Here is a 19,661-nt window from a genome sequence, read left to right as displayed (position 1 = left end):
TTTTTCTCTCTTATTCTCCTTTTCTCTCTCTTTTTCTCTATTTCTCTCACTTTTTCTCTCTTTTTCACTTCTTTCTCTTTTCTATCTCTTTTTCTCTCTTTTCTCTCTCTTTTTCTTTCTCTTTTTCTCTCTCTTTTTCACGTTTTCACAATTTTTCTCTGTTTTTCTCTCTCTTTTTCTGTTTCTTTTTCTCTCTCTTTTTCACTCATTTTTTTCTCTCTTTTTCTCTATTTACCTCTCTCTTTTTGTTTTCTCTCCCTTTTCTCTCTTTCTCTCTCTCATTTTTCTCTCTTTCTGTCTTTTTCTCTCTCTTTTTCACTTTTTCACTATTTTTCTGTTTTTCTCTCTCTTTCTCTGTCTCTTTTTCTCTCACTGTTCCACTCTTTTTTATCTCTTTTTCTCTCTCTTTTTCTATCTCTTTTTCTCTCTCTTTTTCACTTTTGTCTCTCTTTTCTCTCTTTTTCTCTCACATTTTATCTCTTTTGCTCTCAATTTTTCTCTCGTTTTTCTCTCTCTTTTTCTCTCTCTTTCTGTCTCTTTCTTTCTCTCTTTTTCACTGTTTTTCTCTGTCTTTTTCTCTCTCATTTTCTTTCTCTTTTTCTCTCTCTTTCTCTCTCTTTTTCTCTATTTTTCTCTTCTTCTCTCTCTTTTCTCTCTCTTTTTCACTTTTTCACTATTTTTCTCTGTTCTTCTCTCTCTTTTTCTGTCTCTTTTTCTCTCTCTTTTTCACTCTTGTTTTCTCTCTTTTTCTCTATTTCCCTATCTATTTTTCTCTTTTCTCTCTCTTTTCTCTCTTTTTCTCTCTCATTTTCTCTCTCTTTCTCTCTTTCTCTCTCTCTTTATCTCGTTTTCTCTCTGTTTTTCTCGTTTTATCTTATTCTCTCTTTTTCTTTCTCTTTTTCTCTCTCTTTTCCACTTGTTCACTATTTTTCTATGTTTTTCTCTCTCTTTTTCTGTCTCTTTTTCACTCTCGTTTTCTCTCTCTCTTCTTCTCTCTCCTTTTCTCTCTTTTTCTCTTCTTCTCTCTCTTTTACTCTTTTCTCTCCCTTTCTCTCTTTCTCTCTCATTTTCACTCTCTTTCTCTCTTTTTCTCTCTCTTTTTCTCGTTTTCTCTCTGTTTTTCTCATTTTATCTTATTCTTTCTTTTTCTCTCTTTTTCTGTCTCCTTTTCTCTTTTCTCTCTCTTTTTCTCTCTCATTTTCTCTCTCATTTTCACTTTTTCCATCTCTTTTTCTCTCTTTTGCTCTCTCTTTTTCTCTCTTTTTTCACTCTCCTTTTCACACTCTTTTTCTCTCTCATTTTCTCTCTCTTTTTCTCTCTCTTTCTCTCTCTTTTTCTCTCCCTTTTTCTCTCTCATTTTCACTTTTTCACTCTCTTTTTCTCTCTTTTGCTCTCTCATTTTCTCTCTCTTTTTCTGTCTCTTTTTCTCTCTCCTTTTCTCACTCTTTTTTCTCTCATTTTCTGTCTCTTTTTCTCTTTCTCTCTCTATTTTTCTCTCTCTTTTTCTCTCACATTTTATCTCTTTTTCACTCATTTTTTCTCACTTTTTTCTCTCTTTTTCTCTCTCTCTTTCTGTCTCTTTCTTTCTCTCTTTTTCTCTGTTTTCTCCCTCTTTCTTTCTCACTTTTTCTCTCTTTTTTTCTCTTTTCTCTCTTTTTCTCTATAAATTTCTCTCCCTTTTTCTCTCTTTTCTCTCTCGTTTTCTCTCTTTTTCTCTCTCTCTTTCACTCTCGTTTTCTCTCTCTCTTCTTCTCTCTCCTTTTCTCTCTTTTTCTCTTCTTCTCTCTCTTTTTCTCTCTCTCTTTCTCTCTCTCTTACTCTCTTTTTCTCTCTCATTTTCTTTCACTTTTCCACTATTTCTCTCTGATTTTCTCTCTCTGTTTCTCTCTCTTTTTCTCTCTTTTTTTCTCCCTCTTTCTATCTCTTTTCTGTCTCATTTTCTCGCTTTTACTCTCTCTTTTTCTCTCTCTTTCTGTCTTCTTTTCTCTTTTTTCTCTCTTTTTCTCTTTTGCTCTTTCTCTGTCTTTTTCTCTTTCTCTCTTTTTATCTCTCCTTTTCTCGTTTTCTCTCTCTTTTTCGCTCTGATTTTTTCACACTTTTTCTCATTTTCTCTCACCTTTTTTCACATTTTTTCTCTCTTCTTCTCCGTCTTTTCCCCTCACATTTTTTCTCTTTTTCTCTCTTTTTCTCTCACATTTTATCTCTTTTGCTCTCATTTTTCCTCTCTTTTTCTCTCTTTTTCTCTCTCTCTTTCTGTCTCTTTTTTTCTCTCTTTTTCACTGTTTTTCTCTCTCTTTTTCTCTCTCTTTTTCATTCTCTTTTTCTCTCTCTTTCTCTCTCTTTTTCTCTATTGCTCTTTCTCTCTTATTTTCTCTATTCACTCTCTTTTTCTCTCTTTTGCTCTCTCTTTTTCTCTCATTTCTCTCTCTTTTTCTTTCTCTTTTTCTCTCTCCTTTTCTCACTCATTTTCTCTCTCATTTTCTGTCTCTTTTTCTCTTTCTCTCTCTATTTTTCTCTCTCTTTTTCTCTCACATTTTATCTCTTTTTCACTCATTTTCTCTCTCTTTTTTCTCTCTTTTTCTCTCTCTCTTTCTGTCTCTTTTTTTCTCTCTTTTTCTCTGTTTTTCTCCCTCTTTCTTTCTCTCTTTTTCTCTCTTTTTTTATCTTTTCTCTCTTTTTCTCTCTACTTTTCTCTCCCTTTTTCTCTCTGTTTCACTCTCGTTTTTTCTCTCTCTTCTTCTCTCTCCTTTTCTCTCTTTTTCTCTTCTTCTCTCTCTTTTTCTGTCTCTCTTTTTCACGTTTTCACGTTTTCTCGCTGTTTTTCTCGTTTTGTCGTATTCTCTCTTTTTCTCACTATTTTTCTGTCTCCTTTTCTCTTTTCTCAATCTTTTTCTCTCTCATTTTCTCTCTCATTTTCACTTTTTCCCTCTCTTTTTCTCTCTTTTGGTCTCTCTTTTTCTCTCTTTTTTCACTCTCCTTTTCACACTCTTTTTCTCTCTCATTTCCTCTCTCTTTTTCTCTCTCATTTTCTGTTTTCCTCCCTTTCACCCTCTCTTTTTCTCCCTTTTTCTCTCTTTTTGTCTCTCTTTTTTCTCTCTTATTCTCCTTTTCTCTCTCTTTTTCTCTATTTCTCTCACTTTTTCTCTCTTTTTCACTTCTTTCTCTTTTCTATCTCTTTTTCTCTCTTTTCTCTCTCTTTTTCTTTCTCTTTTTCTCTCTCTTTTTCTCTCTCATTTTCACTTTTTCCCTCTCTTTTTCTCTCTTTTGGTCTCTCTTTTTCTCTCTTTTTTCACTCTCCTTTTCACACTCTTTTTCTCTCTCATTTCCTCTCTCTTTTTCTCTCTCATTTTCTGTTTTTCTCCCTTTCACCCTCTCTTTTTCTCCCTTTTTCTCTCTTTTTGTCTCTCTTTTTTCTCTCTTATTCTCCTTTTCTCTCTCTTTTTCTCTATTTCTCTCACTTTTTCTCTCTTTTTCACTTCTTTCTCTTTTCTATCTCTTTTTCTCTCTTTTCTCTCTCTTTTTCTTTCTCTTTTTCTCTCTCTTTTTCACGTTTTCACAATTTTTCTCTGTTTTTCTCTCTCTTTTTCTGTTTCTTTTTCTCTCTCTTTTTCACTCATTTTTTTCTCTCTTTTTCTCTATTTACCTCTCTCTTTTTGTTTTCTCTCCCTTTTCTCTCTTTCTCTCTCTCATTTTTCTCTCTTTCTGTCTTTTTCTCTCTCTTTTTCACTTTTTCACTATTTTTCTGTTTTTCTCTCTCTTTCTCTGTCTCTTTTTCTCTCACTGTTCCACTCTTTTTTATCTCTTTTTCTCTCTCTTTTTCTATCTCTTTTTCTCTCTCTTTTTCACTTTTGTCTCTCTTTTCTCTCTTTTTCTCTCACATTTTATCTCTTTTGCTCTCAATTTTTCTCTCGTTTTTCTCTCTCTTTTTCTCTCTCTTTCTGTCTCTTTCTTTCTCTCTTTTTCACTGTTTTTCTCTGTCTTTTTCTCTCTCATTTTCTTTCTCTTTTTCTCTCTCTTTCTCTCTCTTTTTCTCTATTTTTCTCTTCTTCTCTCTCTTTTCTCTCTCTTTTTCACTTTTTCACTATTTTTCTCTGTTCTTCTCTCTCTTTTTCTGTCTCTTTTTCTCTCTCTTTTTCACTCTTGTTTTCTCTCTTTTTCTCTATTTCCCTATCTATTTTTCTCTTTTCTCTCTCTTTTCTCTCTTTTTCTCTCTCATTTTCTCTCTCTTTCTCTCTTTCTCTCTCTCTTTATCTCGTTTTCTCTCTGTTTTTCTCGTTTTATCTTATTCTCTCTTTTTCTTTCTCTTTTTCTCTCTCTTTTCCACTTGTTCACTATTTTTCTATGTTTTTCTCTCTCTTTTTCTGTCTCTTTTTCACTCTCGTTTTCTCTCTCTCTTCTTCTCTCTCCTTTTCTCTCTTTTTCTCTTCTTCTCTCTCTTTTACTCTTTTCTCTCCCTTTCTCTCTTTCTCTCTCATTTTCACTCTCTTTCTCTCTTTTTCTCTCTCTTTTTCTCGTTTTCTCTCTGTTTTTCTCATTTTATCTTATTCTTTCTTTTTCTCTCTTTTTCTGTCTCCTTTTCTCTTTTCTCTCTCTTTTTCTCTCTCATTTTCTCTCTCATTTTCACTTTTTCCATCTCTTTTTCTCTCTTTTGCTCTCTCTTTTTCTCTCTTTTTTCACTCTCCTTTTCACACTCTTTTTCTCTCTCATTTTCTCTCTCTTTTTCTCTCTCTTTCTCTCTCTTTTTCTCTCCCTTTTTCTCTCTCATTTTCACTTTTTCACTCTCTTTTTCTCTCTTTTGCTCTCTCATTTTCTCTCTCTTTTTCTGTCTCTTTTTCTCTCTCCTTTTCTCACTCTTTTTTCTCTCATTTTCTGTCTCTTTTTCTCTTTCTCTCTCTATTTTTCTCTCTCTTTTTCTCTCACATTTTATCTCTTTTTCACTCATTTTTTCTCACTTTTTTCTCTCTTTTTCTCTCTCTCTTTCTGTCTCTTTCTTTCTCTCTTTTTCTCTGTTTTCTCCCTCTTTCTTTCTCACTTTTTCTCTCTTTTTTTCTCTTTTCTCTCTTTTTCTCTATAAATTTCTCTCCCTTTTTCTCTCTTTTCTCTCTCGTTTTCTCTCTTTTTCTCTCTCTCTTTCACTCTCGTTTTCTCTCTCTCTTCTTCTCTCTCCTTTTCTCTCTTTTTCTCTTCTTCTCTCTCTTTTTCTCTCTCTCTTTCTCTCTCTCTTACTCTCTTTTTCTCTCTCATTTTCTTTCACTTTTCCACTATTTCTCTCTGATTTTCTCTCTCTGTTTCTCTCTCTTTTTCTCTCTTTTTTTCTCCCTCTTTCTATCTCTTTTCTGTCTCATTTTCTCGCTTTTACTCTCTCTTTTTCTCTCTCTTTCTGTCTTCTTTTCTCTTTTTTCTCTCTTTTTCTCTTTTGCTCTTTCTCTGTCTTTTTCTCTTTCTCTCTTTTTATCTCTCCTTTTCTCGTTTTCTCTCTCTTTTTCGCTCTGATTTTTTCACACTTTTTCTCATTTTCTCTCACCTTTTTTCACATTTTTTCTCTCTTCTTCTCCGTCTTTTCCCCTCACATTTTTTCTCTTTTTCTCTCTTTTTCTCTCACATTTTATCTCTTTTGCTCTCATTTTTCCTCTCTTTTTCTCTCTTTTTCTCTCTCTCTTTCTGTCTCTTTTTTTCTCTCTTTTTCACTGTTTTTCTCTCTCTTTTTCTCTCTCTTTTTCATTCTCTTTTTCTCTCTCTTTCTCTCTCTTTTTCTCTATTGCTCTTTCTCTCTTATTTTCTCTATTCACTCTCTTTTTCTCTCTTTTGCTCTCTCTTTTTCTCTCATTTCTCTCTCTTTTTCTTTCTCTTTTTCTCTCTCCTTTTCTCACTCATTTTCTCTCTCATTTTCTGTCTCTTTTTCTCTTTCTCTCTCTATTTTTCTCTCTCTTTTTCTCTCACATTTTATCTCTTTTTCACTCATTTTCTCTCTCTTTTTTCTCTCTTTTTCTCTCTCTCTTTCTGTCTCTTTTTTTCTCTCTTTTTCTCTGTTTTTCTCCCTCTTTCTTTCTCTCTTTTTCTCTCTTTTTTTATCTTTTCTCTCTTTTTCTCTCTACTTTTCTCTCCCTTTTTCTCTCTGTTTCACTCTCGTTTTTTCTCTCTCTTCTTCTCTCTCCTTTTCTCTCTTTTTCTCTTCTTCTCTCTCTTTTTCTGTCTCTCTTTTTCACGTTTTCACGTTTTCTCGCTGTTTTTCTCGTTTTGTCGTATTCTCTCTTTTTCTCACTATTTTTCTGTCTCCTTTTCTCTTTTCTCAATCTTTTTCTCTCTCATTTTCTCTCTCATTTTCACTTTTTCCCTCTCTTTTTCTCTCTTTTGGTCTCTCTTTTTCTCTCTTTTTTCACTCTCCTTTTCACACTCTTTTTCTCTCTCATTTCCTCTCTCTTTTTCTCTCTCATTTTCTGTTTTCCTCCCTTTCACCCTCTCTTTTTCTCCCTTTTTCTCTCTTTTTGTCTCTCTTTTTTCTCTCTTATTCTCCTTTTCTCTCTCTTTTTCTCTATTTCTCTCACTTTTTCTCTCTTTTTCACTTCTTTCTCTTTTCTATCTCTTTTTCTCTCTTTTCTCTCTCTTTTTCTTTCTCTTTTTCTCTCTCTTTTTCACGTTTTCACAATTTTTCTCTGTTTTTCTCTCTCTTTTTCTGTTTCTTTTTCTCTCTCTTTTTCACTCATTTTTTTCTCTCTTTTTCTCTATTTACCTCTCTCTTTTTGTTTTCTCTCCCTTTTCTCTCTTTCTCTCTCTCATTTTTCTCTCTTTCTGTCTTTTTCTCTCTCTTTTTCACTTTTTCACTATTTTTCTGTTTTTCTCTCTCTTTCTCTGTCTCTTTTTCTCTCACTGTTCCACTCTTTTTTATCTCTTTTTCTCTCTCTTTTTCTATCTCTTTTTCTCTCTCTTTTTCACTTTTGTCTCTCTTTTCTCTCTTTTTCTCTCACATTTTATCTCTTTTGCTCTCAATTTTTCTCTCGTTTTTCTCTCTCTTTTTCTCTCTCTTTCTGTCTCTTTCTTTCTCTCTTTTTCACTGTTTTTCTCTGTCTTTTTCTCTCTCATTTTCTTTCTCTTTTTCTCTCTCTTTCTCTCTCTTTTTCTCTATTTTTCTCTTCTTCTCTCTCTTTTCTCTCTCTTTTTCACTTTTTCACTATTTTTCTCTGTTCTTCTCTCTCTTTTTCTGTCTCTTTTTCTCTCTCTTTTTCACTCTTGTTTTCTCTCTTTTTCTCTATTTCCCTATCTATTTTTCTCTTTTCTCTCTCTTTTCTCTCTTTTTCTCTCTCATTTTCTCTCTCTTTCTCTTTCTCTCTCTCTTTATCTCGTTTTCTCTCTGTTTTTCTCGTTTTATCTTATTCTCTCTTTTTCTTTCTCTTTTTCTCTCTCTTTTCCACTTGTTCACTATTTTTCTATGTTTTTCTCTCTCTTTTTCTGTCTCTTTTTCACTCTCGTTTTCTCTCTCTCTTCTTCTCTCTCCTTTTCTCTCTTTTTCTCTTCTTCTCTCTCTTTTACTCTTTTCTCTCCCTTTTCTCTCTTTCTCTCTCATTTTCACTCTCTTTCTCTCTTTTTCTCTCTCTTTTTCTCGTTTTCTCTCTGTTTTTCTCATTTTATCTGATTCTTTCTTTTTCTCTCTTTTTCTGTCTCCTTTTCTCTTTTCTCTCTCTTTTTCTCTCTCATTTTCTCTCTCATTTTCACTTTTTCCATCTCTTTTTCTCTCTTTTGCTCTCTCTTTTTCTCTCTTTTTTCACTCTCCTTTTCACACTCTTTTTCTCTCTCATTTTCTCTCTCTTTTTCTCTCTCTTTCTCTCTCTTTTTCTCTCCCTTTTTCTCTCTCATTTTCACTTTTTCACTCTCTTTTTCTCTCTTTTGCTCTCTCTTTTTCTCTCATTTTCTCTCTCTTTTTCTGTCTCTTTTTCTCTCTCCTTTTCTCTCTCTTTTTCACTCTCATTTTCTGTCTCTTTTTCTCTTTCTCTCTCTATTTTTCTCTCTCTTTTTCTCTATTTCTCTCACTTTTTCTCTCTTTTTCACTTCTTTCTCTTTTCTATCTCTTTTTCTCTCTTTTCTCTCTCTTTTTCTTTCTCTTTTTCTCTCTCTTTTTCACGTTTTCACAATTTTTCTCTGTTTTTCTCTCTCTTTTTCTGTTTCTTTTTCTCTCTCTTTTTCACTCATTTTTTTCTCTCTTTTTCTCTATTTACCTCTCTCTTTTTGTTTTCTCTCCCTTTTCTCTCTTTCTCTCTCTCATTTTTCTCTCTTTCTGTCTTTTTCTCTCTCTTTTTCACTTTTTCACTATTTTTCTGTTTTTCTCTCTTTCTCTGTCTCTTTTTCTCTCACTGTTCCACTCTTTTTTATCTCTTTTTCTCTCTCTTTTTCTATCTCTTTTTCTCTCTCTTTTTCACTTTTGTCTCTCTTTTCTCTCTTTTTCTCTCACATTTTATCTCTTTTGCTCTCAATTTTTCTCTCGTTTTTCTCTCTCTTTTTCTCTCTCTTTCTGTCTCTTTCTTTCTCTCTTTTTCACTGTTTTTCTCTGTCTTTTTCTCTCTCATTTTCTTTCTCTTTTTCTCTCTCTTTCTCTCTCTTTTTCTCTATTTTTCTCTTCTTCTCTCTCTTTTCTCTCTCTTTTTCACTTTTTCACTATTTTTCTCTGTTCTTCTCTCTCTTTTTCTGTCTCTTTTTCTCTCTCTTTTTCACTCTTGTTTTCTCTCTTTTTCTCTATTTCCCTATCTCTTTTTGTCTTTTCTCTCTCTTTTCTCTCTTTTTCTCTCTCATTTTCTCTCTCTTTCTCTCTTTTTCTCTCTCTTTATCTCGTTTTCTCTCTGTTTTTCTCGTTTTATCTTATTCTCTCTTTTCTTTCTCTTTTTCTCTCTCTTTTCCACTTGTTCACTATTTTTCTATGTTTTTCTCTCTCTTTTTCTGTCTCTTTTTCACTCTCGTTTTCTCTCTCTCTTCTTCTCTCTCCTTTTCTCTCTTTTTCTCTTCTTCTCTCTCTTTTACTCTTTTCTCTCCCTTTTCTCTCTTTCTCTCTCATTTTCACTCTCTTTCTCTCTTTTTCTCTCTCTTTTTCTCGTTTTCTCTCTGTTTTTCTCATTTTATCTTATTCTTTCTTTTTCTCTCTTTTTCTGTCTCCTTTTCTCTTTTCTCTCTCTTTTTCTCTCTCATTTTCTCTCTCATTTTCACTTTTTCCATCTCTTTTTCTCTCTTTTGCTCTCTCTTTTTCTCTCTTTTTTCACTCTCCTTTTCACACTCTTTTTCTCTCTCATTTTCTCTCTCTTTTTCTCTCTCATTTTCTATTTTCCTCCCTTTCTCCCTCTTTTTCTCAATTTTTCTCTCTTTTTGTCTCTCTTTTTTCTCTTTTATTTCTCCATTTCTCTCTCTTTTTCTCTATTTCTCTCACTTTTTCTCTCTATTTCACTACTTCTCTCTCTTTTCTCTCTCTTTTTCTCTCTTTCTATCTCTTTTCTGTCTCATTTTCTCGCTTTTACTCTCTCTTTTTCTCTCTCTTTCTGTCTTCTTTTCTCTTTTTTCTCTCTTTTTCTCTTTTGCTCTTTCTCTGTCTTTTTCTCTTTCTCTCTTTTTATCTCTCCTTTTCTCGTTTTCTCTCTCTTTTTCGCTCTGATTTTTTCACACTTTTTCTCATTTTCTCTCACCTTTTTTCACATTTTTTCTCTCTTCTTCTCCGTCTTTTCCCCTCACATTTTTTCTCTTTTTCTCTCTTTTTCTCTCACATTTTATCTCTTTTGCTCTCATTTTTCCTCTCTTTTTCTCTCTTTTTCTCTCTCTCTTTCTGTCTCTTTTTTTCTCTCTTTTTCACTGTTTTTCTCTCTCTTTTTCTCTCTCTTTTTCATTCTCTTTTTCTCTCTCTTTCTCTCTCTTTTTCTCTATTGCTCTTTCTCTCTTATTTTCTCTATTCACTCTCTTTTTTCACTCTCCTTTTCACACTCTTTTTCTCTCATTTTCTCTCTCTTTTTCTCTCTCATTTTCTATTTTCCTCCCTTTCTCCCTCTTTTTCTCAATTTTTCTCTCTTTTTGTCTCTCTTTTTTCTCTTTTATTTCTCCATTTCTCTCTCTTTTTCTCTATTTCTCTCACTTTTTCTCTCTATTTCACTACTTCTCTCTCTTTTCTCTCTCTTTTTCTCTCTTTTCTCTCTCTTTTTCTTTCTCTTTTTCTCTCTCTTTTTCACGTTTTCACTATTTTACTCTGTTTTTCTCTCTCTTTTTCTGTCTCTTTTTCTTTCGCTTTTTCTCTCTCTGTTTCTCTTTTCTGTCTCTTGTTTCTCTTTCTGTCTCTCATTTTCTCTCTCTTTCTCTCTTTTCCTCTCTCTTTTTCTCGTTTTCTCTCTGTTTTTCTCGTTTTATCTTATTCTCTCTTTTTCTTTCTCTTTTTCTCTCTCTTTTTCACTTGTTCACTATTTTTCTATGTTTTTCTCTCTCTTTTTCTGTCTATTTTTCTCTCTCTTTTTCACGTTTGTCTCTCTTTTCTCTCTTTTTCTCTCTCTTTCTCTCTCTCCTTCTCTCTTTTTTCTCTCTTTTTCTCGTTTTCTCTCTGTTTTTCTCATTTTATCTTATTCTCTCTTTTTCTGTCTCCTTTTCTCTTTTCTCTCTCTTTTTCTCTATTGCTCTTTCTCTCTCGTTATCTCTCTCTTTTCTCTCTCATTTTCCATTTTTCCCGCTCTTTCTTTTACACTTTCTCCCTCTCTTTTTCTCTCTTTTTTCCCTTTTTTCTCTCACTTTTTCTCTCTCTTTTTCTCTCTCCTTTTCTCACTCTATTTCTCTCTCATTTTCTCTCTCTTTTTCTCTTTCTCTCTCTATTTTTCTCTCTCTTTTTCTCTCACATTTTATCTCTTTTGCTCTCATTTTTTCTCTCTTTTTTCTGTCTTTTTTCTCTCGCTCTTTCTGTCTCTTTCTTTCTCTCAATTTCACTGTTTTACTCTCTCTTTTTCTCTCTCTTTTTCTTTCTCTTTTTCTCTCTCTTTCTCTCTCTTTTTCTCTCTCTTTTTCTATTTTCCTCCCTTTCTCCCTCTTTTTCTCAATTTTTCTCTCTTTTTGTCTCTCTTTTTTCTCTTTTTTTTTCTCCATTTCTCTCTCTTTTTCTCTATTTCTCTCACTTTTTCTCTCTATTTCACTACTTCTCTCTCTTTTCTCTCTCTTTTTCTCTCTTTTCTCTCTCTTTTTCTTTCTCTTTTTCTCTCTCTTTTTCACGTTTTCACTATTTTACTCTGTTTTTCTCTCTCTTTTTCTGTCTCTTTTTCTTTCGCTTTTTCTCTCTCTGTTTCTCTTTTCTGTCTCTTGTTTCTCTTTCTGTCTCTCATTTTCTCTCTCTTTCTCTCTTTTCCTCTCTCTTTTTCTCGTTTTCTCTCTGTTTTTCTCGTTTTATCTTATTCTCTCTTTTTCTTTCTCTTTTTCTCTCTCTTTTTCACTTGTTCACTATTTTTCTATGTTTTTCTCTCTCTTTTTCTGTCTATTTTTCTCTCTCTTTTTCACGTTTGTCTCTCTTTTCTCTCTTTTTCTCTCTCTTTCTCTCTCTCCTTCTCTCTTTTTTCTCTCTTTTTCTCGTTTTCTCTCTGTTTTTCTCATTTTATCTTATTCTCTCTTTTTCTGTCTCCTTTTCTCTTTTCTCTCTCTTTTTCTCTATTGCTCTTTCTCTCTCGTTATCTCTCTCTTTTCTCTCTCATTTTCCATTTTTCCCGCTCTTTCTTTTACACTTTCTCCCTCTCTTTTTCTCTCTTTTTTCCCTTTTTTCTCTCACTTTTTCTCTCTCTTTTTCTCTCTCCTTTTCTCACTCTATTTCTCTCTCATTTTCTCTCTCTTTTTCTCTTTCTCTCTCTATTTTTCTCTCTCTTTTTCTCTCACATTTTATCTCTTTTGCTCTCATTTTTTCTCTCTTTTTTCTGTCTTTTTTCTCTCGCTCTTTCTGTCTCTTTCTTTCTCTCAATTTCACTGTTTTACTCTCTCTTTTTCTCTCTCTTTTTCTTTCTCTTTTTCTCTCTCTTTCTCTCTCTTTTTCTCTCTCTTTTTCTATTTTCCTCCCTTTCTCCCTCTTTTTCTCAATTTTTCTCTCTTTTTGTCTCTCTTTTTTCTCTTTTTTTTTCTCCATTTCTCTCTCTTTTTCTCTATTTCTCTCACTTTTTCTCTCTATTTCACTACTTCTCTCTCTTTTCTCTCTCTTTTTCTCTCTTTTCTCTCTCTTTTTCTTTCTCTTTTTCTCTCTCTTTTTCACGTTTTCACTATTTTACTCTGTTTTTCTCTCTCTTTTTCTGTCTCTTTTTCTTTCGCTTTTTCTCTCTCTTTTTCTCTTTTCTGTCTCTTGTTTCTCTTTCTGTCTCTCATTTTCTCTCTCTTTCTCTCTTTTCCTCTCTCTTTTTCTCTTTTTCTCTCTGTTTTTCTCGTTTTATCTTATTCTCTCTTTTTCTTTCTCTTTTTCTCTCTCTTTTTCACTTGTTCACTATTTTTCTATGTTTTTCTCTCTCTTTTTCTGTCTATTTTTCTCTCTCTTTTTCACGTTTGTCTCTCTTTTCTCTCTTTTTCTCTCTCTTTCTCTCTCTCCTTCTCTCTTTTCTCTCTCTTTTTCTCGTTTTCTCTCTGTTTTTCTCATTTTATCTTATTCTCTCTTTTTCTGTCTCCTTTTCTCTTTTCTCTCGCTTTTTCTCTATTGCTCTTTCTCTCTCGTTATCTCTCTCTTTTCTCTCTCATTTTCCATTTTTCCCGCTCTTTCTTTTACACTTTCTCCCTCTCTTTTTCTCTCTTTTTCCCCTTTTTTCTCTCACTTTTTCTCTCTCTTTTTCTCTCTCCTTTTCTCACTCTTTTTCTCTCTCATTTTCTCTCTCTTTTTGTCTTTCTCTCTCTATTTTTCTCTCTCTTTTTCTCTCTCCGTTTCTCACTCTTTTTCTCTCTCGTTTTCTCTCTTTTTCTCTTTCTCTCTCTATTTTTCTCTCTCTTTTTCTCTCACATTTTATCTCTTTTGCTCTCATTTTTTCTCTCTTTTTTCTGAATTTTTTCTCTCGCTCTTTCTGTCTCTTTCTTTCTCTCTATTTCACTGTTTTACTCTCTCTTTTTCTCTCTCTTTTTCTTTCTCTTTTTCTCTCTCTTTCTCTCTCTTTTTCTCTCTCTTTTTCTCTCTCATTTTCACTTTTTCACTCTCTTTTTCTCTCTTTTGCTCTCTCCTTTTCTCTCATTTTCTCTCTCTTTTTCTGTCTCTTTTTCTCTCTCCTTTTCTCTCTCTTTTTCACTCTCATTTTCTGTCTCTTTTTCTCTTTCTCTGTCTATTTTCCTCTCTCTTTTTCTCTATTTCTCTCACTTTTTCTCTCTTTTTCACTTCTTTCTCTTTTCTATCTCTTTTTCTCTCTTTTCTCTCTCTTTTTCTTTCTCTTTTTCTCTCTCTTTTTCACGTTTTCACAATTTTTCTCTGTTTTTCTCTCTCTTTTTCTGTTTCTTTTTCTCTCTCTTTTTCACTCATTTTTTTCTCTCTTTTTCTCTATTTACCTCTCTCTTTTTGTTTTCTCTCCCTTTTCTCTCTTTCTCTCTCTCATTTTTCTCTCTTTCTGTCTTTTTCTCTCTCTTTTTCACTTTTTCACTATTTTTCTGTTTTTCTCTCTCTTTCTCTGTCTCTTTTTCTCTCACTGTTCCACTCTTTTTTATCTCTTTTTCTCTCGCTTTTTCTATCTCTTTTTCTCTCTCTTTTTCACTTTTGTCTCTCTTTTCTCTCTTTTTCTCTCACATTTTATCTCTTTTGCTCTCAATTTTTCTCTCGTTTTTCTCTCTCTTTTTCTCTCTCTTTCTGTCTCTTTCTTTCTCTCTTTTTCACTGTTTTTCTCTGTCTTTTTCTCTCTCATTTTCTTTCTCTTTTTCTCTCTCTTTCTCTCTCTTTTTCTCTATTTTTCTCTTCTTCTCTCTCTTTTCTCTCTCTCTTTTTCACGTTTTCACGTTTTCTCTCTGTTTTTCTCGTTTTGTCGTATTCTCTCTTTTTCTCACTATTTTTCTGTCTCCTTTTCACTTTTCTCACTCTTTTTCTCTCTCATTTTCTCTCTCATTTTCACTTTTTCCCTCTCTTTTTCTCTCTTTTTCTCTCTCATTTCCTCTCTCTTTTTCTCTCTCATTCTCAATTTTCCTCCCTTTCACCCTCTCTTTCTCTCCCTTTTTCTCTCTTTTTGTCTCTCTTTTTTCTCTCTTATTCCCCTTTTCTCTCTCTTTTTCTCTATTTCTCTCACTTTTTCTCTCTTTTTCACTTCTTTCTCTTTTCTATCTCTTTTTCTCTCTTTTCTCTCTCTTTTTCTTTCTCTTTTTCTCTCTCTTTTTCACGTTTTCACAATTTTTCTCTGTTTTTCTCTCTCTTTTTCTGTTTCTTTTTCTCTCTCTTTTTCACTCATTTTTTTCTCTCTTTTTCTCTATTTACCTCTCTCTTTTTGTTTTCTCTCCCTTTTCTCTCTTTCTCTCTCTCATTTTTCTCTCTTTCTGTCTTTTTCTCTCTCTTTTTCACTTTTTCACTATTTTTCTGTTTTTCTCTCTCTTTCTCTGTCTCTTTTTCTCTCACTGTTCCATTCTTTTTTATCTCTTTTTCTCTCTCTTTTTCTATCTCTTTTTCTCTCTCTTTTTCACTTTTGTCTCTCTTTTCTCTCTTTTTCTCTCACATTTTATCTCTTTTGCTCTCAATTTTTCTCTCGTTTTTCTCTCTCTTTTTCTCTCTCTTTCTGTCTCTTTCTTTCTCTCTTTTTCACTGTTTTTCTCTGTCTTTTTCTCTCTCATTTTCTTTCTCTTTTTCTCTCTCTTTCTCTCTCTTTTTCTCTATTTCTCTCACTTTTTCTCTCTTTTTCACTTCTTTCTCTTTTTCTCTCTCTTTTTCACGTTTTCACAATTTTTCTCTGTTTTTCTCTCTCTTTTTCTGTTTCTTTTTCTCTCTTTTTTTCACTCATTTGTTTCTCTCTTTTTCTCTATTTACCTCTCTCTTTTTGTTTTCTCTCCCTTTTCTCTCTTTCTCTCTCTCATTTTTCTCTCTTTCTGTCTTTTTCTCTCTCTTTTTCACTTTTTCACTATTTTTCTGTTTTTCTCTCTCTTTCTCTGTCTCTTTTTCTCTCACTGTCCCACTCTTTTTTATCTCTTTTTCTCTCTCTTTTTCTATCTCTTTTTCTCTCTCTTTTTCACTTTTGTCTCTCTTTTCTCTCTTTTTCTCTCACATTTTTTCTCTTTTGCTCTCAATTTTTCTCTCGTTTTTCTCTCTCTTTTTCTCTCTCTTTCTGTCTCTTTCTTTCTCTCTTTTTCACTGTTTTTCTCTGTCTTTTTCTCTCTCATTTTCTTTCTCTTTTTCTCTCTCTTTCTCTCTCTTTTTCTCTATTTTTCTCTTCTTCTCTCTCTTTTCTCTCTCTTTTTCACTTTTTCACTATTTTTCTCTGTTCTTCTCTCTCTTTTTCTGTCTCTTTTTCTCTCTCTTTTTCACTCTTGTTTTCTCTCTTTTTCTCTATTTCCCTATCTCTTTTTCTCTTTTCTCTCTCTTTTCTCTCTTTTTCTCTCTCATTTTCTCTCTCTTTCTCTCTTTTTCTCTCTCTTTATCTCATTTTCTCTCTGTTTTTCTCGTTTTATCTTATTCTCTCTTTTTCTTTCTCTTTTTCTCTCTCTTTTCCACTTGTTCACTATTTTTCTATGTTTTTCTCTCTCTTTTTCACTCTCGTTTTCTCTCTCTTCTTCTTCTCTCTCCTTTTCTCTCTTTTTCTCTTCTTCTTTTTTTCTCTTTTCTCTCTCTTTTCTCTCTTTCTCTCTCATTTTCACTCTCTTTCTCTCTTTTTCTCTCTCTTTTTCTCGTTTTCTCTCTGTTTCTCTCATTTTATCTTATTCTTTCTTTTTCTCTCTTTTTCTGTCTCCTTTTCTCTTTTCTCTCTCTTTTTCTCTCTCATTTTCTCTCTCATTTTCACTTTTTCCATCTCTTTTTCTCTCTTTTGCTCTCTCTTTTTCTCTCTTTTTTCACTCTCCTTTTCACACTCTTTATCTCTCTCATTTTCTCTCTCTTTTTCTCTCTCATTTTCTATTTTCCTCCCTTTCTCCCTCTTTTTCTCAATTTTTCTCTCTTTTTGTCTCTCTTTTTTCTCTTTTTTTTTCTCCATTTCTCTCTCTTTTTCTCTATTTCTCTCACTTTTTCTCTCTATTTCACTACTTCTCTCTCTTTTCTCTCTCTTTTTCTCTCTTTTCTCTCTCTTTTTCTTTCTCTTTTTCTCTCTCTTTTTCACGTTTTCACTATTTTACTCTGTTTTTCTCTCTCTTTTTCTGTCTCTTTTTCTTTCGCTTTTTCTCTCTCTTTTTCTCTTTTCTGTCTCTTGTTTCTCTTTCTGTCTCTCATTTTCTCTCTCTTTCTCTCTTTTCCTCTCTCTTTTTCTCGTTTTCTCTCTGTTTTTCTCGTTTTATCTTATTCTCTCTCTTTTTCTGTCTATTTTTCTCTCTCTTTTTCACGTTTGTCTCTCTTTTCTCTCTTTTTCTCTCTCTTTCTCTCTCTCCTTCTCTCTTTTCTCTCTCTTTTTCTCGTTTTCTCTCTGTTTTTCTCATTTTATCTTATTCTCTCTTTTTCTGTCTCCTTTTCTCTTTTCTCTCTCTTTTTCTCTATTGCTCTTTCTCTCTCATTATCTCTCTCTTTTCTCTCTCATTTTCCATTTTTCCCGCTCTTTCTTTTACACTTTCTCCCTCTCTTTTTCTCTCTTTTTTCCCTTTTTTCTCTCACTTTTTCTCTCTCTTTTTCTTTCTCCTTTTCTCACTCTTTTTCTCTCTCATTTTCTCTCTCTTTTTCTCTTTCTCTCTCTATTTTTCTCTCTCTTTTTCTCTCACATTTTATCTCTTTTGCTCTCATTTTTTCTCTCTTTTTTCTGTCTTTTTTCTCTCGCTCTTTCTGTCTATTTCTTTCTCTCAATTTCACTGTTTTACTCTCTCTTTTTCTCTCTCTTTTTCTTTCTCTTTTTCTCTCTCTTTCTCTCTCTTTTTCTCTCTCTTTTTCCACTATTTCTCTCTGATTTTCTCTCTCGGTTTCTCTCTCTTTTTTTCTCTTTTTTTCTCCCTCTTTCTATTTCTTTTCTGTCTCGTTTTCTCGCTTTTTCTCTCTCTTTTTCACTTTTTCTCTCTCTCTTTACTCCCTTCTTCTTTCCCTTTTTCTCTCTCGCTTTCTCTTTTCTCTCACTTTTCTCTCTTTTTATCACTCATTTTCTCTCTCATTTTATCTCTCTTTTTCTCGTTTTATCATATTCTCTCTTTTTCTCTCTCTTTTTCTCGTTTTCTCTCTGTTTTTTCTCATTTTATCTTATTCTTTCTTTTTCTCTCTTTTTCTGTCTCCTTTTCTCTTTTCTCTCTCTTTTTCTCTCTCATTTTCTCTCTCATTTTCACTTTTTCCATCTCTATTTCTCTCTTTTGCTCTCTCTTTCTCTCTCTTTTTTCACTCTCCTTTTCACACTCTTTTTCTCTCTCATTTTCTCTCTCTTTTTCTCTCTCATTTTCTATTTTCCTCCCTTTCTCCCTCTTTTTCTCAATTTTTCTCTCTTTTTGTCTCTCTTTTTTCTCTTTTTTTTTCTCCATTTCTCTCTCTTTTTCTCTATTTCTCTCACTTTTTCTCTCTATTTCACTACTTCTCTCTCTTTTCTCTCTCTTTTTCTCTCTTTTCTCTCTCTTTTTCTTTCTCTTTTTCTCTCTCTTTTTCACGTTTTCACTATTTTACTCTGTTTTTCTCTCTCTTTTTCTGTCTCTTTTTCTTTCGCTTTTTCTCTCTCTTTTTCTCTTTTCTGTCTCTTGTTTCTCTTTCTCTCTCTCATTTTTCTCTCTTTCTGTCTTTTTCTCTCTCTTTTTCACTTTTTCACTATTTTTCTGTTTTTCTCTCTCTTTCTCTGTCTCTTTATCTCTCACTTTTCCACTCTTTTTATCTCTTTTTCTCTCTCTTTTTCTATCTCTTTTTCTCTCTCTTTTTCACTTTTGTCTCTCTTTTCTCTCTTTTTCTCTCACATTTTATCTCTTTTGCTCTCAATTTTTCTCTCGTTTTTCTGTGTCTTTTTCTCTCTCTTTCTGTCTCTATCTTTCTCTCTTTTTCACTGTTTTTCTCTGTCTTTTTCTCTCTCATTTTCTCTCTCTTTCTCTCTCTTTTTCACTTTTTCACTATTTTTCTCTGTTCTTCTCTCTCTTTTTCTGTCTCTTTTTCTTTCTCTTTTTCACTCTTGTTTTCTCTCTTTTTCTCTATTTCCCTATCTCTTTTTCTCTTTTCTCTCTCTTTTCTCTCTTTTTCTCTCTCATTTTATCTCTCTTTCTCTCTTTTTCTCTCTCTTTATCTCGTTTTCTCTCTGTTTTTCTCGTTTTATCTTATTCTCTCTTTTTCTTTCTCTTTTTCTCTCTCTTTTCCACTTGTTCACTATTTTTCTATGTTTTTCTCTCTCTTTTTCTGTCTCTTTTTCACTCTCGTTTTCTCTCTCTCTTCTTCTCTCTCCTTTTCTCTCTTTTTCTCTTCTTCTCTCTCTTTTTCTCTTTTCTCTCTCTTTTCTCTCTTTCTCTCTCATTTTCACTCTCTTTCTCTCTTTTTCTCTCTCTTTTTCTCGTTTTCTCTCTGTTTTTCTCATTTTATCTTATTCTTTCTCTTTCTCTCTTTTTCTCTCTCTTTTTCTCATTTTCTCTCTGTTTTTCTCATTTTATCTTATTCTTTCTTTTTCTCTCTTTTTCTGTCTCCTTTTCTCTTTTGCTCTCTCTTTTTCTCTCTTTTTTCACTCTCCTTTTCACACTCTTTTTCTCTCTCATTTTCTCTCTCTTTTTCTCTTTCTCTCTCTATTTTTCTCTCTCTTTTTCTCTCTCCGTTTCTCACTCTTTTTCTCTCTCGTTTTCTCTCTTTTTCTCTTTCTCTCTCTATTTTTCTCTCTCTTTTTCTCTCACATTTTATCTCTTTTGCTCTCATTTTTTCTCTCTTTTTTCTGAATTTTTTCTCTCGCTCTTTCTGTCTCTTTCTTTCTCTCTATTTCACTGTTTTACTCTCTCTTTTTCTCTCTCTTTTTCTTTCTCTTTTTCTCTCTCTTTCTCTCTCTTTTTCTCTCTCTTTTTCTCTCTCATTTTCACTTTTTCACTCTCTTTTTCTCTCTTTTGCTCTCTCCTTTTCTCTCATTTTCTCTCTCTTTTTCTGTCTCTTTTTCTCTCTCCTTTTCTCTCTCTTTTTCACTCTCATTTTCTGTCTCTTTTTCTCTTTCTCTGTCTATTTTCCTCTCTCTTTTTCTCTATTTCTCTCACTTTTTCTCTCTTTTTCACTTCTTTCTCTTTTCTATCTCTTTTTCTCTCTTTTCTCTCTCTTTTTCTTTCTCTTTTTCTCTCTCTTTTTCACGTTTTCACAATTTTTCTCTGTTTTTCTCTCTCTTTTTCTGTTTCTTTTTCTCTCTCTTTTTCACTCATTTTTTTCTCTCTTTTTCTCTATTTACCTCTCTCTTTTTGTTTTCTCTCCCTTTTCTCTCTTTCTCTCTCTCATTTTTCTCTCTTTCTGTCTTTTTCTCTCTCTTTTTCACTTTTTCACTATTTTTCTGTTTTTCTCTCTCTTTCTCTGTCTCTTTTTCTCTCACTGTTCCACTCTTTTTTATCTCTTTTTCTCTCGCTTTTTCTATCTCTTTTTCTCTCTCTTTTTCACTTTTGTCTCTCTTTTCTCTCTTTTTCTCTCACATTTTATCTCT

The sequence above is a fragment of the Chiloscyllium plagiosum genome, unplaced genomic scaffold (assembly GCF_037043375.1).
Source record: "Chiloscyllium plagiosum isolate Xiang-an unplaced genomic scaffold, Cpla_swu_hap1 HiC_scaffold_7, whole genome shotgun sequence".
Lineage (NCBI taxonomy): Eukaryota > Metazoa > Chordata > Chondrichthyes > Orectolobiformes > Hemiscylliidae > Chiloscyllium > Chiloscyllium plagiosum.
This window is presented reverse-complemented; position numbering follows the sequence as displayed.